The 20782-nt window shown below is 43.1% G+C and overlaps 1 protein-coding gene and 1 long non-coding RNA gene across 12 annotated transcripts in view; one reads left to right on the top strand and one right to left on the bottom strand.

Annotated features, from left to right (window-relative positions):
* Positions 1-17460, bottom strand: part of LOC137537641 (uncharacterized) — a 47276-nt gene extending 29816 nt beyond the window's left edge. For both annotated transcript variants that reach the window (XR_011024638.1, XR_011024637.1), the window contains exons 1-2: positions 17282-17460; positions 1349-1452 (exon numbers count right to left, since the gene is read on the bottom strand). This is a non-coding gene — a long non-coding RNA (uncharacterized lncRNA). The remainder of the gene's footprint in view (positions 1-1348; positions 1453-17281) is intronic.
* WWOX (WW domain containing oxidoreductase) overlaps positions 1-20782 on the top strand; it is a 1347942-nt gene that overhangs the window by 107606 nt on the left and 1219554 nt on the right. The gene's annotated exons all lie outside the window — the stretch shown is intronic.

Here is a 20782-nt window from a genome sequence, read left to right as displayed (position 1 = left end):
CCCTAGAAGTTTAACTTGGGCTTAATGATTGCAATTTTAAGAACATAAATGTGTACAAAATATTATGTTGATTTTGAATATATTTTTGTATATTATTTATATTTACTGTATACATAAAGATATTCTGCACACATAAAAGTTTAGGTTGAAACTCCTCAGAACTTGGCTGGGTGTCAATCTTCAGTACCGGACTGCCTCATGTGTGGGCAGAAAGCACAACTACACCCAAAATTGAACAAGGCGATATCTCAACATAATCATACAAATTACTGTAATGTATATAAGCATTAACTTTGGAACAGAACTTTTAAAATGTAAAAAAACCCATGTAGCTTTTTCCTATAGCTGATCTATACAGACTTCAAATGCTCATTACCACTTGCTTCCTGTGAATGTCAAATAATACAGGGATGCTGGGAAATGTAGGCAGATATCCTTTGTTTTTCTTGATTTTAAATGGTGCATGGTCACACCTGATACACAGTCATCAGCTGTACCCTGAGGCCGGTTTCAAACTGCAAACTGGCAGCAGCATTGCAGTGCATCACGCCCGCCGCACTGCCAGAAACCAGCTTTCAGGGAACACCGCATTAGTGCGCGGTGTTCCCTATTTGGACACCAGCCAAGCAGGAAGTGACACGCGGTCACTTCTTGCTTTGGGGTATGCGGAAGTGCACAGAAGTGTATTATAAAAATATGCTTCTGTGCATGCGTGTAGCGACATCGACTTTTTTTTTAAAAAAAAACCAGCGTCACCATTGACTAATGACTTCTGGGCTAGTTCTGCGCTAGCGTTAGATTGGGAGCTTCCGGTGCAACGTACCGCAGCATAGGAAGTATGAACTGCCCCATAGGGTTGCATTAGGCTGCGGTAGCAGCGTGTCATTGTGACGCACCGCCCCAGTGTGAAAGGGCTCTGAGGGTAGAGAAAGCAAGCTGATGTGCACTGGCAAGCACCCATGAAAGCGATATAATATCACTTTGCTTTGATATCACTTATTTTAATTGAAATTAACATTTGCCTTGTTAAGTATGTGTTTAGTTACTTTCTGTAGCATTCCTATCATTGGAAAACTCGTCTGCCTATAATGTGGAACAAGCATGTAAATAAGTTGTCGGAACCTAATCTGTGTACTTCCAAGTGCAGACAAATGAAGTGAGACTATAGTTAAATCTATATACATGTTCTAGGTTAGGGATTCTGATCTGTAGGACAACCAGAAAAGAAGATTTTTTTTTTCTTCTTTTAAAAAAGGGAATAAAAAATAGTGCTAGCAGTATTCCTCTCCTCACAGGTTTACTTTAGCTGATGGCTGACTCTACAAACACACATGAACTACTTGCCTACCTTTGCTTCACTTTTGTACGACCCTGAAAACATCTCCGAGTTCCTGCACAAGCTCCTGGCGTTATTGGTGATCAGAAATGTGTTCCCAAAGCCAATCATGGTGCCTGTAATGAATAAACTTCAGTATCAGCGAGATGCCGGTGTTTATTCACAAAGTAAAAGTAAAACATACACATTACTTCCTGTAATACACGCAGTACGCAGGAATACAGTGTGGGGACATCTAGTGGCTCAAAAAATATTGGTCACTAGATAAAAATACTCATATATACAATATAAATAAAAAAAAATGATTAACTAAATTCACCCTTTCACCACCCCCACCCCCCGCATAGTCACCACAAAAAAAGCGGAAAAATACACCTTTAATTCAAATTAAAATATTGTCACCATTCATTGTGCTAGTGACTTAATTTAAAGAGAACCCGAGGTGTGTTTAAAGAATGTTATCTGCATACAGAGGCTGGATCTGCCTATACAGCCCAGCCTCTGTTGCTATCCCAAACCCCACTAAGGTCCCCCTGCACTCTGCAATCCCTCATAAATCACAGCCGTGCTGTGAGGCTGTGTTTACATCTGTAGTGTCAGTCTCAGCTGCTCCCCCGCCTCCTGCATAGCTCCGGTCCCTGCCCCCCCCCCTCCCCTCTAATCAGCAGGGAGGGAAGGGATGCAGGTGGGGACTGGAGTTCTGCAGGAGGCGGGGACAGCAGCAGACTGACACTATAGAGATAAACACAGCCAGCTCTGACAAGCTGTTTGTCAGCAGCGTGGCTGTGATTTATGAGGGATTGCAGAGTGCAGGGGGGCCTTAGGGGGTTTGGGATAGCAACAGAGGCTGGGCTGTATAGGCAGATTCAGCCACTGTATGCAGATAATATTCTTCAAACCCACCTCGGGTTCTCTTTAAATATTGTAATAACCAGGACAAATGAGCAAGTAAAATGTGTGGGTTTAATCTACAGTAGAACTTTTTATTTTTATACTATGTCTGAAAACTGAGAAACTTTTTTTTTTTTTTTTTTCAATCTTTTCTTTAATTTTGTTCTTCACTGCAAAATCCATATAAAATAAAATCATTCTTAGCAAAATGTACCACCCAATGAAAATTTAATTAATTTAGTTTTTTGGCTAAAATATAGATAGATAGATGGATAGATGGATAGATGGATAGATGGATAGATGGATAGATGGATAGATGGATAGATGGATAGATGGATAGATGGATAGATGGATAGATGGATAGATGGATAGATGGATAGATGGATAGATGGATAGATAGATAGATAGATAGATATAGATAATTTTGGTAATAAGTAGAGATGAAGTTGTTGGCAAATGAATGGGAGGAGCATGGAGTCAAAATTGCTGTGGTTTTGAAGGGGGAAAAAAGCCTGTGGTAGGGAAGTGGTTAAAGGCCAACTAAAGCCTCTGTTCTAAGGAGAACATCTGACACCTTATACTGGTAATCACAAGCACTATGTGTGAAGTTTGGAAAGTTGGCTCTCTAGAGGAGGGAAACACATGGGTGGTGGTACAGGGCACCCAGGATAAAATTTGAGGTCCATAACTCCATAGCTACATTCACAGATAAGTTACTGTGTGTTTCAGCTGCACTTCAGCCAGAGATTCTCCATCAGTCTCCTGCTAATGAAACCCACTGGTATCATTGACAATGCCATGTGTACTGGTGGCAGGGGACTGTTGCATGTTACAACTGGTGGGCGGTTGCCACTTGATTAGATATACACGAATGTGTATGATGGTATTCAAGCTCCATCCCAACACTCTGCTCAAATGCTGCCCACTAATTCCTGACAGTTCGGGAATACAACCAGTATTGTTAAATGTCCATGTGAACTGGCCCTCAGTGCTTTGTGGGTGGCGCTGCTGCTTGACTCTGCACCGTTATTACTTAGATTTGTGCATGCAGAGTCTGAAAGATCACAGCCTGCAGTTCTGCTAGTCTGTGATGCACGAAACATTAAAGGGAACCTAAACTGAGAAGGATGTGGATGTTTCCTTTTAAACCATACCGGTTATCTGGCAATGCTGCTGATTGCTTTGGTAGCAGTAGTGGCTGAATCACACACCTGAGACAAGCATGCAGCTAATCCAGTCTGACTTCAGTCTTAGCACCTGATCTGCATGCTTGTTCAGGGACTGTGGCTAAAAGTATTGGAGACACAGGATCAACAGGAGAGTCAGGGAACTGGTATTATTTTAAAAGGAAAAATCCATATCCTTCTCAGTTTAGGTTCCCTTTTAAGGAAGTCCTGATGAAAATCAGTTGTAAATGTGCATATCATCAAGTGGTTTTCCTTTTTATATTACGGTATTCAAATTGTAGCAATGCTTGCAGGTCTAGTTCTGTACTGCAAGCTTCTGATCTGGGCATTATGTATGTAGGGCAATCGTTATTGATGAAATTGCATTGTATGTGACTGCTAGTTAATGTGTCAGAAACCTTTTTATAATGTATTCATGAACAGAGCAAACAATTTAGAAAGAAAAAGCCTTTCTATCCTGTACACAGTTCTGTTCTTTATGCCTTGCAGTTTAGTCTGCATAGTACTCCAAAACCCTTGAAATGTGGGATGTATTGGCAGAGCTCCCCCCATAGTGCCTGGAGCGTAGCAAGGTGTCATCATTTGCCAAAACACACATACACATCTCAGAGTGGGTAGCAGTTACCGAAACACGACCAGTTGACTCAACAACTAGAGTTACTTAGGACAGGGTCCTCACAGCTGGCGTACAGAGGGAGAGGAAACATTTCCCCATCTGCTTAATCAAAATGTACTCTGTAAGCCAAATGACCATGCACTTCACATTCATGTTACTTGAGAGCAGTTATGTGAGTGCTGCACCTCGAGCTTGGCAGGCTGTCCTGAGAAAGTTGGCTTCACCTATGTGCTACAGCCCATAGCTTTCCCTAAACGTCTGCCTCAGCTCATGGTCTCGTGTAAAGCCTTAGTTCCGTCTCCCACTTTTTAGATGTATATGATCCTGAATCTGTATTCATTGGCAATGAACGTCGTTTTGAAAGCTGTCCTCACTCCTCTCCCATCAGCCACACCCAAAGTCCATGACCGCAAGTACGAAAGTGGGAATACGTTTTACTGGTGAACTAGACTTGAAAAGTAGAGGAGCAATATATATCGAAACAGCTAAAAAGGGCGAAAGACTTGTCCTGTTGAAAAGCCCTTTTCAAGCGTGCATGAAAAGGTGTGTGAGGAAATCTGGGTGCCTGATTTCAGCTTGCAGAATAGTGGTAAAATTTACTGATATCCTACATTTTAAAAGTGTAAATTACTGTAGTAAAATATCTGTAAATAATATCCGATGCAACTTAACCTGACACTATTCTCACACAGCACCCTCCCTTACCGATGCCTAACTTTTAAAAAATACCCCCCCCCCCCCCACACACACATGCTTATCCTTAACCACCCCCACATGCCTAATCCTAAAAAAAAAACCTGCTCCACGCCTAACCTTAACGCTCCCACGCCTAAACTTAGCCACTTTAGTACCAAAGGCTCTGGCCCCTTTAAGGACCAGAGTTTTTTTTTCCATTTCCCCAATCTTTTCTTTCTTTATCACTGTGATTAGCTCACAGCGATCAGGTGGTCAGAAGCCAATGAAAACTAGAGATGGCCCGAATGGTTCGCGGCCGAACTTATTCGCGCGAATATCGGGGGTTCGTGGTCACGACAAACTTTATGGCGGTTCGACCTGCCTCCTATACTAAACTATGACCCTCTACATCACAGTCAGCAGACGCATGGCAGCCAATCAGGCTGCACTCCCTCCTGGAGCCCCCCCCCCCCTTATATAAGGCAGCAGCGTCGGCCATGTTCTCACTCTGTGTGCTGGCTGCTGCCTGTTTTAGTGAGAGAAGGGAGAGACATTGGAGAGATAGGGAAAGCGATAGTTAGGTCTGTTAGCTTGTTTCCTGCTGACATATGTTGCTGAAAAGCACCACCAAAATAGCTCTTTTGAGAGCTAATGTTCTTGTGATGTGTTTTTTTTTTTTTTCTTTTTTTTTTTGTGGCTCACTGACACTTGCATATACAGCCCTGTCTGTCGCAGCTGGTTTTTGGTAATTGCTATACTGTGCCAGGCCCAGCACATTCAGTGCCTACCTTTTCACTGAACCTGTGTGTGTGACAGCTGCACATTGTACTGTAATACCAATCAGTGCATACCTGTTCACTGCAACTGTGTGACCGCGCGCTGTTTTATATACCAGTCCGTGCATACCTGTTAACTGCACCTGTGTGACAGCTGCACATTGTACTGTAATACCAGTCACTGTATACTTTTCACAGCACCTGTGTGACCGCACGCTGTTTTATATATCAGTCCGTGCATACCTGTTAACTGCAACTATGTTGCACATTGTATTTTAATACCAGTCACTGCATACCTTTCACTGCACCTTTGTGACCGCACATTGTTATACCAGAAGTCACTGCAACCTTTTCACTGCACCTGACTGCACATTGTTACACCAGCACTCACTGCATACCTTTCACTGCACCTGTGTGACTGCACATTGTATTACTCAAGTCAGTGCATACCTTTCACTTCATCCCCCCAATATGGACAAAACAAAAGGCAGAGCCAGAGGCAGACCACCCAGCAGGTCTGTTCGAGGTTGCGCTGTTGTGATTTAGTGCGGCCCTCGTCGACCAAAGTACAGTGTTCAGAAGAAGGCACGTGCCATCAACCCCCAATATTGTCAGGACGTAGTTGATTATTTAACACCGAACACCTCATCTTCCTCAGCTTCCGCACGGAAGTGTGACATATCTTCCTCCTCCTGCTCTGATTCTGGCACCCCACTTAACACTTCGTTGGCAGCCATCACCAAATGTGCCATCATCCCAGGGCTCAGCGGTGTGGAATTTTTTTTTGTGTGCCTGCCTCAGATGAGAGCAATGCCATCTGTACTCTCTGCCACCGAAAATTGAGCTGTGGAAAGACCACGACCCACGTAGGGACAACTACCTTACGAAGGCACATAACAAAGCACAAACTGCAATGGGATGACCACCTGAGGAAAACCGGCACACAAAAGCAAAGCCGCACACCACAGTGTAAGATACTATCACCCAATTATTTCTCAAAATAGGCAATACCCAAACTGTACCGTGATGTTAAAAGGCAAGTGGTGTCATCTCTGGCGCACAGCGTTGGGTCAAGGGTCCATCTGACCACGGATGCTTGGTCTGCAAAGCACAGTCAGGCCTGCCCGAAGACTTAGGTCGGTCCCCACAGACAGCATCTATGCCTGCACGCCGTTTGACTGCCTGCCCTAAGACTAAGTCAGTCCCTCCACATAGCATCTCTGCCTGCAGGCCGCTTGACTGCCTTCTCCGCCACCACCAACAGGGTCCAGGACTCCAGGTGGATTTCTGCATTTTTAAGGCCGCTGCTATATTTTTTCTGGTGCTGGAACGTGCCTGTCTAATTTTTCTAGCTGCACTGCGGCTGCAACAACAAAACAAAAGGCATGTACATGTGCCAATTATCCTTTGTGATCGTTACCTTGCCGCGGTGAAGGGGCTTGCGTATCACAATGAAGCAATGACTGGCTATATGAGTGTGTTGGGGGGGAGGGGGACACCTGACCCAAGATAATAAGGTTGTTGCTTCATTGTGGACAGACCAAATTCGATCAGCTGGACAGTCACTGTTGTTCTGTCATTGAGCTACCTCAGCCCAACCATATGGGCTTGAAAACCGCCATCGCCTGCACTCTCGTCATGGTGCGCACCAGTCCAGCACGGCCGTCACTACACCAACAGCTGTTTGCAGTGCGTTACACAGTGAGTTTGGTGTGTCAGTGTGAAGCAGTATACTACTTACACTACCTGATTGATGTAAGATGTTTTCAAGCACTTTAGGCCTCCAATTTAGGAATGCAATGTGATTTCTGCCTTTTAGGGATTATAACCCTGCTGTGCGTCAAATCCAGATTTTTTTCCCGGGACTTTTGGCATTTATTTCACTCTGCCGTGCCCCCTCCAGGTGTTAGACCCCTTGAAACATCTTTTCCATCACTTTTGTGGCCAGAAACAGTGTTTGCAGTTTTGGAAGTTCGCCTGCCCATTGAAGTCTATGGTGAAAGGTTCGCGAATCGGCTTACTTTGCGCAAGTTTGCGAATCTGGTTCGCGAACTGAAAATCAGAGGTTCGCGACATCTCTAATGAAAACGCCTTCTGAACGAGGTATGGAACGCTGATGTCTTTAGACAGCGGAGTTCTGTGCCAGCAGGGATGCGCAGTCACATCCTATGCATGGAAGCCTCCTGCATTAAAACTGCGCCGCATCAGGCTTAGGCAGCCACAAGTGGCATAGGTTTGACCTGCGGCAGCCCTTAAGCAGTTAACCAACCCCTGACGCCAACTCAACGCGCCCCCAAATTTTCTGCTTCGCTTTTCAATAGATCGTCAACAGAAGTTAATATTTTTCTATATAAGTAGTAAAATGTGCCTATTTTCTATTACTGTCTGTTTCCTGTGCCCTTTCCAACAAGCGCTTTTATCAAATGTACGCCTTTATATACCCAAAAGTGGAGAAGATAGCAGTGATGTGCTTACGAGTGCCTAAGCAATCAAATTTGTGATTTAAATGAGGCTTAATTGCCTCAGGTGTGTGGCGGGGAAATAAGGGGCTGTTTACCCATAAGTCCGTGTATGGTGTGTGCTCCAAATAGCTTGCACGTCCTATTGGATGCGTTGCAAACCTCACTACGCGCACTTCCTCCTTCAAGCCAGAAGGAAGTGCGCCATGGTGAGGCTTGCAATGCGTCCAATAGGAAGCGTGCAAGCTATTTGGAGGGAACACTATACACGGACTTATGGGTAAACAGCCCCTTATTTCCCAGCCGCACACCTGAGGCAATTAAGCCTCATTTAAATCACGAGTTTGAGTGCTTAGGCACTTGTAAGTACTCGTGAGCCCATCTCTAGAAGACGGGCTCCACTGTGACTTTTTCTGTCTTCAGTGGAATTCAAACAGCTACACAAGTGGCAAGAGAAACTTCACATACTTATAGGTGGCCTTGTCGTTTTCTAATAAATGGTGATAAACAACTGCTGAGTAGGAAATGAAGATAAATATGTACCTTGTTGGCCTTCAGATATGTTGGGGAAAACTTTTTTTTTTTCTATCAGCAAAGGTTGAATTGACTGTTGTACCATTCATAAGCATTCCTTATGTTAGCAGACTAGTATTGTCATAAACCCTCAGTGAGGGTTATTTTTAACAAAATGAATACAGCACAAAGAATTACAGGACAGGATTTCATATACTATAACTTACCGGTAACTACATTTATATAAATAGAATTGAAACATGTTGTGATGGTTTTTTGAAGAATTTGAGTCTTGCAGATCATGAGATATCCATAGTCAACAAAATAAAAAAAATTAGGCGGCTTCAACTTGGACACCTTTTGTGAAGTCTTGAAGATGTTTCATCAAAGTGCTGTGGGTTCTCCTGAAAAATTGTCAGAAGAGTAAAGGCATTTCTGGAACAAATTGAGGAGAAGCTTTTCTGCTATCTCCTCACTATTAAACACTAGAGTCCCCACCCTTCCCCCATGGGGATTAGGGATAATTACAGCTGCTGTAAACATGATCAACAGAATACCCAAACAGCTCCTGGTGACCCAAAGCTACTAGTAAAGCATAGGAGACTAAAATAGACTAAGGGCCCGTTTCCACTAGTGCGGTGCGAATCGCTGGGATTCCACCGCTGACAAAATCGCATGCGGATGCGATTCCGCATGCGATTTTTGCCGCGATTTCGCATGCGATTTCGCATAGGCAGGCTATCAGCGATTTTAACCATGTCACTGCCTGGCTCAATGTACATTAGTTCGTTTTCCCCTATTAAGTACATTGCCTGCGAATCGCCTGCATTCCACACGCAGGCGAATTCTGCAGGCCCTACCGTGCAGAAAAATCCTGCACAGAAAAACGCACCAAAAAACTGACAAGTGGAAACCGTCTCATCCACTTGTATTGGTTATGCGAATCCGCATGCAGACAACGCATGCGGATTCGCTCTAGTGGAAACGGGTCCTAAAACGGCCTCCTACTAAAATGCATTGCTTAATGTGAGTTCCCCTTTTAAAACAGAAGGAATTTGCAGTAATTCAGCTTTAAGTGAACTGACTGTGGTCTCCCATAATGCATCACTACTGAATATGCAAATTATCTCTTTATGCCTCTGAAGCCAGGCTGCATCCGGAACTGCTGGTGTATAGCAAGTTAATAGCTTATAAAATTTGCAGATCCACAACAACCCAACATGCAGACATAAACAGTAGAAGATGACATAGTTTTCAGCTACGTTTGATGTCTGTTTTGATGTTTGTGTTTAGTGTTACTTTAAGTTGAAAGACTATGGCTACCTTCTTCAAGAGGGGGGTTAGCTCAAGAGTGTTAAAAATAGAGATTTAAAATGCTTTTGGCAGGTGAAACAGTTTCTAGGTATGTGTTTTGACTGCGGATTTAGCCAGTTGGCCGCAGCAAGGCCCTCCTGCTTCTGTTCAAAATAAATGTATGCCAGCCTCAGGTGCCAGTCATCCAGAAATGTAATTTACAGCAAATCTCCCAATGATCACTTTGCCAAGAAGTCTGACTCAAGCTTAAAGAGCAGCATTCGTCTCTGCATCATAATTCAGAGCGATTCTGTTCAGCCTGTGGATCGTTCATATTAATTATCTGGCCATTGTATTTCTGGCCCAAGCTCCATGCCAGAAAAAGTACATCATGTATCCCAGCGCGGTGATTAAACATGAGCGAAAGTTGGGAAACATTAGGGCCGGGGGAGGGAGAGCAGCCAGAGGAACTGCAGAACAGCTCCATAAGCTCTTAATGAAGTCCTCCTCTCCGGTTGCAGCGGAGGGGTTAACCCCCTTGGTCACGGGATTAGGCCCCAGGCGCAGGTTCATCTCCTGTTCAGATCTTTGCTGGCAGCCTCTCATTCTGCTGCTGTTGTGGAGTTGAAGTCTGATCAGATTCTGGGTGATTTGTGGACGTGCTCACTAAACGCTACTTGGCCGGTGCTGAAGTTTTATCTTATGCACATTTTATACTTGGAGCAGTCATGAATTAAATTTAATTTACCGCACCCCTCCCCACCCCCCTCCCCCTCCTCCTAGTGGGAGCTGCCTCGTGTTTCTTCTATTTCTGGGAAATTATCTGTGTTTCAAAAACAACATGATCCAATGTAATGCTAAGTGGCCTATTTATGAAAACTGAAATTGATATATCTGTGTTTTGCTCGGGGAAAATATCAGTGTTAATAACTTTTTTTACTTTTACAAAGACGTTTGGTGCAGTCTCAGTACTAATGTTTGCTTGCTTTCTACCAAAACTCCAAGCATATGCATGTTACTTTTCCTACCAACTGTGAATCTGTATTCTAAAAGCAATAATCATATATAGTGATGGAGCGGCTCAAATCTGTATTCTGGTGCTGAGACCTTACCCGTTTATACTTTTGGTGTCACTACAGGCTGAGAATTTGTCCCTGGACCTTCCATCTCCATCTGCTTTCATCCCGTTGTATGTCTGTCTCTCTTTCCTAGTAGTCCAGATTATCCTCAGAGGGCTATTTACCCTGTTGGTTTCCAAGAATGCAGTGCTTTTGAATTAATTGACTTAGTGCAGTGGTGGTCAAGCTCACTAGATATGGAGGGCTGTGCATTATAAGGTTCATTATAGGCTTTATGATCCAGCCATAAAGGAGAATCCTGTACCCCATAACAAATACCATTAATACGTTTCTGTTTTGCAGCCCCATACCAAGTTTTCATGTGAAAGAAGAGCATTTACAGTCATGGCCTTAAGTTTTGAGAATGACACACATATTGGTTTAACAACGTTTTCTGCTTCCGTTTTTATGATGGCAATTGGCATATACTTCAGAATGTTATAAAGAGTGATCAGATGAATTTCAGTCCTTTTCCATGACAATTAACTTAAGACACCTGAGCTAAGAGGGATATTGGGGGTTGACATCTCTATTTCCTTTTAAACAATACGCATTGCATGGCTGTCCTGCTGATTTTCTGCCTCTCATACTTTTGGCCATAGACCCTAAACAAGCTTGCAGATCAGATATTTAGTTAAAGTCTGACTGGATTAGCCATATGCTTGTTTCAGATGTGTGATCCAGAAACTATTGCAGCCAAAGAGATCCGCAGAACTGCCAGGCAACTGGCTCTGATTAAAAGCAAATAAATAGGGCAGCCTCCATATCCATTTCAGTCCAGGTGTCCTTTAATCTCACCATAAAAACATTTCCACTGCATTTCAGCCCTGCCACAAAAGGACCTGCTGAGATCATCCAGTAATCTTCTCATTAACACAGGTGAGGATGTTGATGAGCACAAGGCTGGAGATAATTCTGTAATGCTGCTTGAGTTACAATAGCAGACTGGATGCTTTAAAAGAAGGGTGCTGTTTGAAATCATTGTTCTTCCTCTGTTGACCATGGTCATTGTGTAAAAGGGCTTCACAGGCAAGGATATTGCTTTTACTATGATTGCACCTAAATCAACCATTTATCGGATCATCAAGAACTTCTAGGAGAGAGGTTCAATTGTCGTGAAGAAGGCTTCAGGGTGTCCAAAAAAGTCCAGTAAGTCAGCAAGTGCCAGGACCAGCTCCTAAAGGTGATTTAGCTGTGGGAGTAGGGTGCCACCAGTACAGACCTCGCTCAGGAATAGCAGCATGCAGGAGTGAGTGTATTTACATGCACAGTGAGGCGAAAACTTTTGGAGGATGCCCTAATGTTGAGGACAGCAAAGAAGCCACTTATTTCCAACAAAAACATCAAGGACGGGCTGAAATTATCCACAAAGTACTGGAATTGGACTGCTGTAGATGGGGTAAAGTCATTTTTTTTATGTTTTGGGCATCTTCAAAATGATTGTCCGGAGAAGAAAAGGCACTACCATCAGTCCTGCCCCATGCCAACAGTAAAGTATTCTGAGATCATTTGTTGGGGGGCTTCTTCAATTCCAAGCTAGTGGGCTCACACACAATTTTTCCTAAGAATGGTGTCAAAACATCTTCCCACAGCAACTTCTTCCATCCATTCAAGAACATTTTGGTGAAGAACAGTGTCTATTCCAGCATTATGGTGCACTGTGCCATAATGCCAAAATGATAACCAAGTGACTCGGGGTACAAAACATTACAATTTTCAGTCCATGGCTAGGAAACTCCCCTGACCTTAATCCAATTGACAATTTGTGGTCAATCATCAAGAGGCAGGTGGGCAAACAAAACCCACAAATTCTGACAAACTCCAAGCATTGATTATGACAGAATGGGTTGCCATCAAGGGTTGGCCCAGAAGTTGATTGACAGCATGCCAGGACAATTTGCAGAGTTCTTGAAAATGAAGGGCCAAAACTGCAAATATTGACTATCTGTATAAACTTGATATAAATGTCAATGAGGCCTGGGGCATACTAGGAGCGCTTTTCAAAGCGCTTATAATTTTAAAAGCCCTTGCTAATGTAATGCTATGGGTGTGATCCCACTTGAGGGATGTTATTTCTTGAAAATTCTCCATAGCATTACATTAGCAAGAGCTTTGCAAGCAAGCTTCACAAGCACTTAGAAAAGTGATGCTAGAGGGTCCCAGGCCTAAAAGCCTTTGAAACATATTAAATTCTTCTAATTATACTTTAATACACAACCGAAACAATTAACAAAAAAGAAAATCTAAACACTGAAGCAGCAGACTGTAAAAACCAGTATTGGGCTATTCTCAAAACTTTTGACCGTGACTGTAGAATATGAGGCAGTGCTGTGGAACTTTTCATGAATACATTTGAAAATGCCACGCTCTAATGTAGGCGCAGTATTAAACGGCAAAACAAATGTTAACAGTAAATGACCATTTTATTGCAGTAGTAGAATATCTGTAAATTTACCGATATTCTACTACCTAATTGATATAGTGAAATATTTGCCAGTATTTCACTATGACCTAACCTCTAGAACCTAGGTTCTCAACGTGTGGTACGCGTACCCCAGGGGGTACTTCTGATGGTTCCAGGGGGTACTCGGGCTTGATATACTTAACCATGAATAACAAATTTAGAGTTTTAGAAAATGATAAATCGTATGTAAACAACACCAAATTCGTACTTTAGCTAAGTAAAAGCAATAGTAAATGCTTGGGAATTGTTTAGAACCAATTATCATGTATTAGGATTTAATATATATTTATCAAGGGGTACTTCTGATAATGTTTACTATGCTAGGGGGTGCTTGGTGAGTACAGGGTTTTAAAAGGGGTGCACACCGATAAAATGTTGAGAAACACTGCTCTAGAACACCTAGAACCCTCACACTGAACCCTCCCCCCGGCCGAGTAATAACCCCCCCAACTAATAACCCACCCCATCCCCAACAACTAACCCACCGCCCCCCCCCCCCTCCCCCATGTGGATGAAAATGGGCTATTGGAACTTTGGCTACCTATAGCGGGCTTGCTATTAACTGTTCCACTTTTTAACATATCTGCATTGGCCTTACCAGACTGTTATGATTTGATCTGGCACCAATAACATGTCTCAAAATTAAATTGGAAAGTATGCTGGCTGATTGTTGTATGACACCATACATTAAGCGTGTTGCCAAACAGGGTTTGCCTTGCAATTAACAAAGTGCAGTTGAGTTTCATGTTCCATAGAAAGTTGTTAAGATAGGCCTATACTGGATTTTTTTCCCCATGACTAGATGCTTCCCATAACCAGGAAGGAACAGTGTCCAGCTGCTGATTCCTGAAATGTATGTATAACAATGGATTTAGTGTGACGGTGGGAAACCTATGATAGGCAGGTGAAGCTTTATGTAGGAATGTACATACTGAAGGGTCGGTGGATACAAAGGGATTGGTTGGAATTGCAGATGATTGCTTACAAAGAAAAAATAATCTAAGTTTTAAAGATTAATAAAGGCTACAGCCACTTAATTAAATGGACTTACTGAATCAGGAACTCCTTGGGGTATAGTGCAATTGTAATGTTTCATAAAGTTAAGAGTTACGAACACAACCAGGCTCAAACTTTTTTTGTCCTGTAAACACAAACCACTCCACCATGCCCAGGGAAGAGTCAAAGGTGACAAACCTGCAACAAATACTCTAGTCCAATAGCAGCAGCAATGATATGGAACAATCTGCAAATGCAATGCGGGCGTTAACCTGGTAACACACCTGTCACTAATGAATTAATGGGTGGCGCTGTCCCATGTTAGTATACTAGATTACGTACCCTTTTTTTGGGGAGGTTGATTATTCTATCCCAGTTTGGCACCTCCTACTCCTTAAAGTCGTTAATTTATTGTAGCATGCATCCGATCAGAGAAAGCACTGCCATTCAACAGCTATAAATATCCCCATCCAAGTTTCCCAGTGTATTCTCTTCCTCACGGTGGTCTACATGTTTTATGCATATTGTTTTTGGCCTTAACAGTCTATTATTCACCTTTTGCTCCACTGTAATTTACTTGTTCTTAAATTGGCTGCAGCGTTTTGGATTCAGCAGCCTCTATGTTGATTTTGACAATGGTAGCCGACATATGGTTGTTCTCCAGCAGATGAGCTTTTGGAAGCCCCATCTACTACACATACGTTCAGTTCTTTGAAGGGCCTTCAAGTGGAGATCTCATGTTTGACACAAGACATATTACTCTTCCTCTGCCCGGACAGCTAGACGGCTGTGCCAACAACATGTGAAACTGGTTTTCACATTAGGCTTGGCTGGACGAGGAACAGAATCTACACATTAGTCATCTTAATTCATTTTATTTGGAGTTCTGAAGGCCTCTCCAGTCCAAGAAAAACATGTGCCAGTTTAGCACACGGAGGGAGAGGCAGGATGTCGTTTTAAACCTAAACACGATATTATGTTTTAAAATCTGATGTCTGCCGTTAGAAATTTATGTTTGACATGGTGTCTTTACCATATAAATCTAGACATGTCGGTTTTTAACACACTTAAAACCAACGCGTTTCCCTTCTGCACACTCTAACAAATTGCAATCCCCATTTTATTTTAATTGTGAGAAAAGCAGAGCTGTTAAGACGGCGTTAATGCTGGTGTTAGTTTAAAATCATTCTGTTATTAATTCACTCTTAATAATTATGTCCACGTTCATAAAAAAAATTAAGTATGATGCTCCATTGCTACACAAGCCATTTTCAACTTAGAGAGTGAGCCTTTGGCAGATTTCGCACAATACCTACTATTATAATTTTATTGTATTTATAAAGCGGCAACCTATTACGCAGCGCTGGACTATAAATGCATACAGTGGTACAAAGGATGACAGACATAATGTAACATAGAACAAAGCTATAAAAGGCAAACGATACTAGAAACATTACCATGCGATTTTGGGCTGGTTAGGTAGGTCCGGTAATTGAAGTAAGAAGCGGTCATAGATGAGAAGCACAATGATGGGGACACACAATCATGTGCAATACACTAGGGAAGGGAGCACCTGCCAAAGGCTTACAATCTAATGGTAAGGCTGCAGTCTATGCAGTTGTGTCATTCTATCTGCATTGCCTGCCTTGCCAGCTTTAGCCTTGTCAAGTTTGACACAGGTTGACTTTGATATTTCCTTTTCTTAAAGCGGTTGGTCCTGGACCTTCTCATGCCTTTAAAGATTACATGCAAAAAAAGTGTTATTTTTTTTTAGGTCAAGAAAATCATGTCCGTTATAGCATGTAGCCATGTAATGTTTGTGGCTGAAGGTGGCTTGTTGTCTTGCTTACGGTCATTGTTGTAACCGATATCCAAAGTTCAGCTAATAATAGCCATCGTCCAGCTCCATTCCCTGATTGCTTGCCCCAAATGAAACCTAATATTTACAGCTTGGTAGGCCCGGTTCTAGCAACAATTGGGCCCAAGGGCAAAAGTAACTTGGGGGCCCCCCTAGGACAACCCCACCCCACAGCAAATTCACCACCCTGGGACCCCAAGCTGGCTGCCAGCCCCATCCCCCAACACAACATTATTAGTTGTCCATCATATGTCCCCAAAAGCTTTGGTGGGGTCCCCATTATTCCCTTCCCCCCCCCCCCCTACAAAGAACTTCTCTTCCTCATTCCCTGCAGGCATGAATAGGGTCTCCATAGTTGGAGAGAAGGGGGGAGTCACTTGGGGGGGGGAGGGGGGGCTACAGGCTCTGGGGCAATTGCACCCTTTGCCTTTATGGAAGTGCCGCCTCTGCAGCATGGCTACCTATAGCTGAACTTTGGAACTGAGCCGGTGCCCAAACCAATGCAATATCCGTATGTTGGCTAATAGCAGCTGAAGCTGGTACTCTGGAGCCGGTTACCGATTGCTGGCTACTAATCCGTAGCAGGTGCCGAAATCACTTACTAGCCACTACCTTGCATTATGGTGTATGGCAGTGCCTGCTTGTAGCCATATGCACTGTGCCCTAATCGCCTGCTTTGCCCCACTGCTCCTTTTCCAGTGTGTTTCCATGCATCTGGTAATGACTAGGTAGGGTTGGGAGCTGAAAGTACTGCAGAAATCATTTTGGATGATTGCCTCCTGAACACCACTACACACATCACCTTTGTTGCCAAAGGTAATGAGGTTGTTGAGTGCCTGTTACCAGTCCTCCCATGCCAAATCAACCTACTTCTGATATTACTTGCTGGGAAGAGCCAATTATCTTTTGGCAAGTCGGATATTTATGTGCAACATTAATCAAAAAATGAAGGCGATTTAAAAATTGAGTGACAACTGCAACTGCTGGAAGCTGATGCAATACAGCATGTTTACAAAGGCTTATAGGCAGTTCAGGCATGCTTTTTTGTCTTACTGTATTTTTTACTTTGAACAAAATTAGACACAGCTTCAGAACTGACCATTGATGAACAATGTACCATAGCTGGGTTTCCTTTAGAAGAGGGCTACTGTGCATGATGAGGGATATAAGGCACCTGCAGTAGAGGTTACACCATAAGTGGACGAATCCTGACAGGACTGACAGGTTTTGGACCAGCCCATCTCCTCGTTGGGGATTCTCGGGTTTTCTTTATTTCAAAAGCACTTAGTGAACAGCAGTTGCTCAGTACAACTGCCAGAACAGTTGGGGGAGTGGCCTGCATCTTGACAACAACATAGAAGAAAAGTAATTTTTATAGCACATTTCACTCTGGAAGAAAAATGCTTCTTATTTGTATGTGTGTATATGTATTTAAAATTTTAAAATGTTTAATGATAGTGGTCCCTAGAGGGGCGCATTCACAGTGGGACATTATCCTGCTTTATAAAGTCATTGCAACGCAGGATAACGCACTATGTTTAGCCTATGCGACATTCACAGTGCGACATTAACATCGCGTTATAAATGTTGCGTCATGGTAACTCTACTTTTTTGGCAGTTGGAAACAGCTGTTATTTCCCACAATGCAACAAGGCTCGCTGACATCACACTGTGGGAGGGGTTTCACCACAAAATCCGCCATACAGAGCCCCCTGATGATCCGTTTGAGAAAAGGAATAGATTTATCATGGAAAAGGGGGTATCAGCTACTGAATGGGATGAAGTTCAATTTTTGGTTACAGTTTCTCTTTAACATTAGTTGTGTGTAAATTGTGTGTATATGTGTTGTTGTTTTTTTACTTGGCATAGTATGGCTGACTCTGCTACTTTTTTAAAGGGAAAACAGAGAAAATTGTTTTCTAACAGAATGGGGCCTATTGTCTAGCATTAACTGTGGGCCCTGCTGAAGTTCCAGTGAAGGACTCACCTGTTTGCACAAGCCCCATAGCAGCCAGTTACGCATTTCTTATTGCTCTCCTTAATCTGAATTGTTACTGGAGGGTCAGATTAGAACTCATTGAAGCACAGTTGTGGCAAGACCAGCAGCCTGCCTCAGGTCATTCCTGCCTCTGGAGAGTTACAGGCCAGTCACTTGAAATTCATTATAGGGTTTTGCAAAACATTATTGCCTCAAGATTCAACTCCTCTGAGAATCCGGGCATGCTCTGGCTATTCTGTACATCTTCACTGTCCTCCCATAAAATAACATCTTTGAGCTCTTTCATATTCCACCGTTTCATGTTAATGGCTCGGCAATAAAGCATGATAATAGCTACTTATAAAAGCAACATTTCTCTTCTGGTGCTGTGGATCTACGGTTAAAAGTATAGTTTGCAGTAATTTACAGCTCTTGGGCCTGGTGTAGGAGCTGAATTTTAAAGCCTATCCATACCCCCTGCTTAAATCCTTCCACTGGAAAGCAATAGGGCTGCAACGTTGTGACAAATGCATCTTCCCACCTAATTTGTCTATTTTTGCATGGCGGCATTTATTATTATGGGTTATACGCTGTTTAGACTGCTTACACAATGCACTTCCAAGCACAGCCAATCATTTCCTGCTCCGTGACACGCCCACAGACCTTGGAACTTTTTGTCTATGAAGACAAACTATTTACCTCCGTTTACAAATCCTGCAAAACTTAAAATGCAGTAGAATCCCTTTACAGTAAACTCCAAGGGACTGTGAAAAGTTGTTTACTATGTCAGAAGTTTACTGTATCAGAAATTGTCATACTGACCTATCTAGCAAATTGTCATAATCTAGCACATTAAGTATACTACAGTACTGGATCTTAATTCAGTCAATAATTTGGAATATATTTATTTTTTCACTGCTTCAGCCAACAAGCACAGACAGTGTCTAAGCTTGATCAACATGCACAATGCTATATGCAGGGATTTGCATGCAATAGTCACGCAACAGCTTGTACAGGAAGCATAGGTCTCACCAGTTTATGCATGTACAGTACTGATAGTGTGCTCCTCTGTCCACGTGTCTGTGCAGCCTGGATGATACTGTGGCATTGCAGCCTGTAAGGCCAGTAAGATATCAGCCCACCGTTCAGCTCCTATGCTCCAATCTAACACCACATTCTTCACCTTGTGTGGCGCGTCCCCGCTTGAACGGGAGGGGGACACAACACCTGCCTGACATCGGTTACACCCAGGCCTTGTAGGTGCAAGGTATAGAAACTGAACCTAGAGTGAACCAATAACTCCCCAGAGCCAAACAGAACAGAGATAACAAATTCCAGAAACAATACAAGGTATCAGAGATATCGAGGTACACAGGAGTAGGCAAGGTCAAACTCGTACAATCCAAAAGTCAGACCAGGCAGCAATCAAGAGACAGCGTTATCCAGGCAAGGGGTCAGTACAGGCAGCAAACAAGAGTAGTCATTATCCAGGCAAAGGTCGCTACACAGGCAAGATCTAATAATAACAGCACCCAGCAACTAGCACAGCTAAAGCTATCACGGGCAACAACATACTGACACAGCAGGCTTAAATAATGACTTGCATCCAATCGATGGCCTGCCACACATCCAGGAACTAATTAAACAGCCCTGACACTGCACACAATCTCCTACCTAAGCGTCAGCTGATCAAGGCTATCAGCTGACGCTATTGCCGCCGGTGTCTAAGAGCATAGGACAAGTGTGTGACCACAAGCGCCCGTCCCCCAGCCTGAGAGCGTGCAACCCTGGGAGGAGGAGCAGAGCGACTGGTGCGCGCCTGATCCACAAGCGCAGACCCGGAAGTCCCTGCATTGCGTCCAGCAACAGAGGAGAGAGCGGCATCGCTGGCGCGATCAGGTGAGTCCCTGACAAAGGCATGCACAAGCAAGTCACAGTTGACAGGCGATCCCCTCTATAATCAGGTAGCAGCTTACACAGGTAGCATGGGTCTCACCAGCTGGTGCTTTTGAGGTAATCCATGTGACATTGAGTAGCATGCATATAGTGAGCAGGCTACCAGTGGCTGCCAGCCTACCCACTGACTACAGCTCATAGGCCTTCAAATGAAGTATGACTGATGTACTTGCCCACTTTCCACTATAGCCGGATTCAGAATTTCCGAAGGGGACAGAAAACAGGTTTACTATAACAGAAGTTCTATTATATCAGGGTATACTATACCAGGCGCTACTCCCAAATACTTATAGTGGGGCTTGGCTGGGACCTGGACACTTCGTTTACTATATCAACGTTTACTATAACAAGATTATACTGTATTAACCACTTCACCACTGAGGGGTTTTACCCCTTTAACACCAGAGCAATTTTCACCTTTCAGCGCTCCTTCCATTCATTCGTCTATAACTTTATTATTACTTATCGCAATGAAATGAACTATATCTTGTTTTTTTTCCCACCAATTGGGCTTTCTTTAGGTGGGACATTATGCCAAGAATTATTTTATTCTAAATGTGTTTTAATGTGAAAATAGGAAAAAATGTGGGAAAAAAGTATTTTTCAGTTTTCGGCCATTATAGTTTTTAAATAATGCATGCTACTGTAATTAAAACCCATGAAATG

This window comes from Hyperolius riggenbachi, chromosome 11, assembly GCF_040937935.1.
Source record: "Hyperolius riggenbachi isolate aHypRig1 chromosome 11, aHypRig1.pri, whole genome shotgun sequence".
NCBI classification, from domain to species: domain Eukaryota; kingdom Metazoa; phylum Chordata; class Amphibia; order Anura; family Hyperoliidae; genus Hyperolius; species Hyperolius riggenbachi.
The sequence above is the reverse complement of the archived record's forward strand: the minus strand, read 5'-3'. Positions and strand labels throughout refer to the sequence as shown.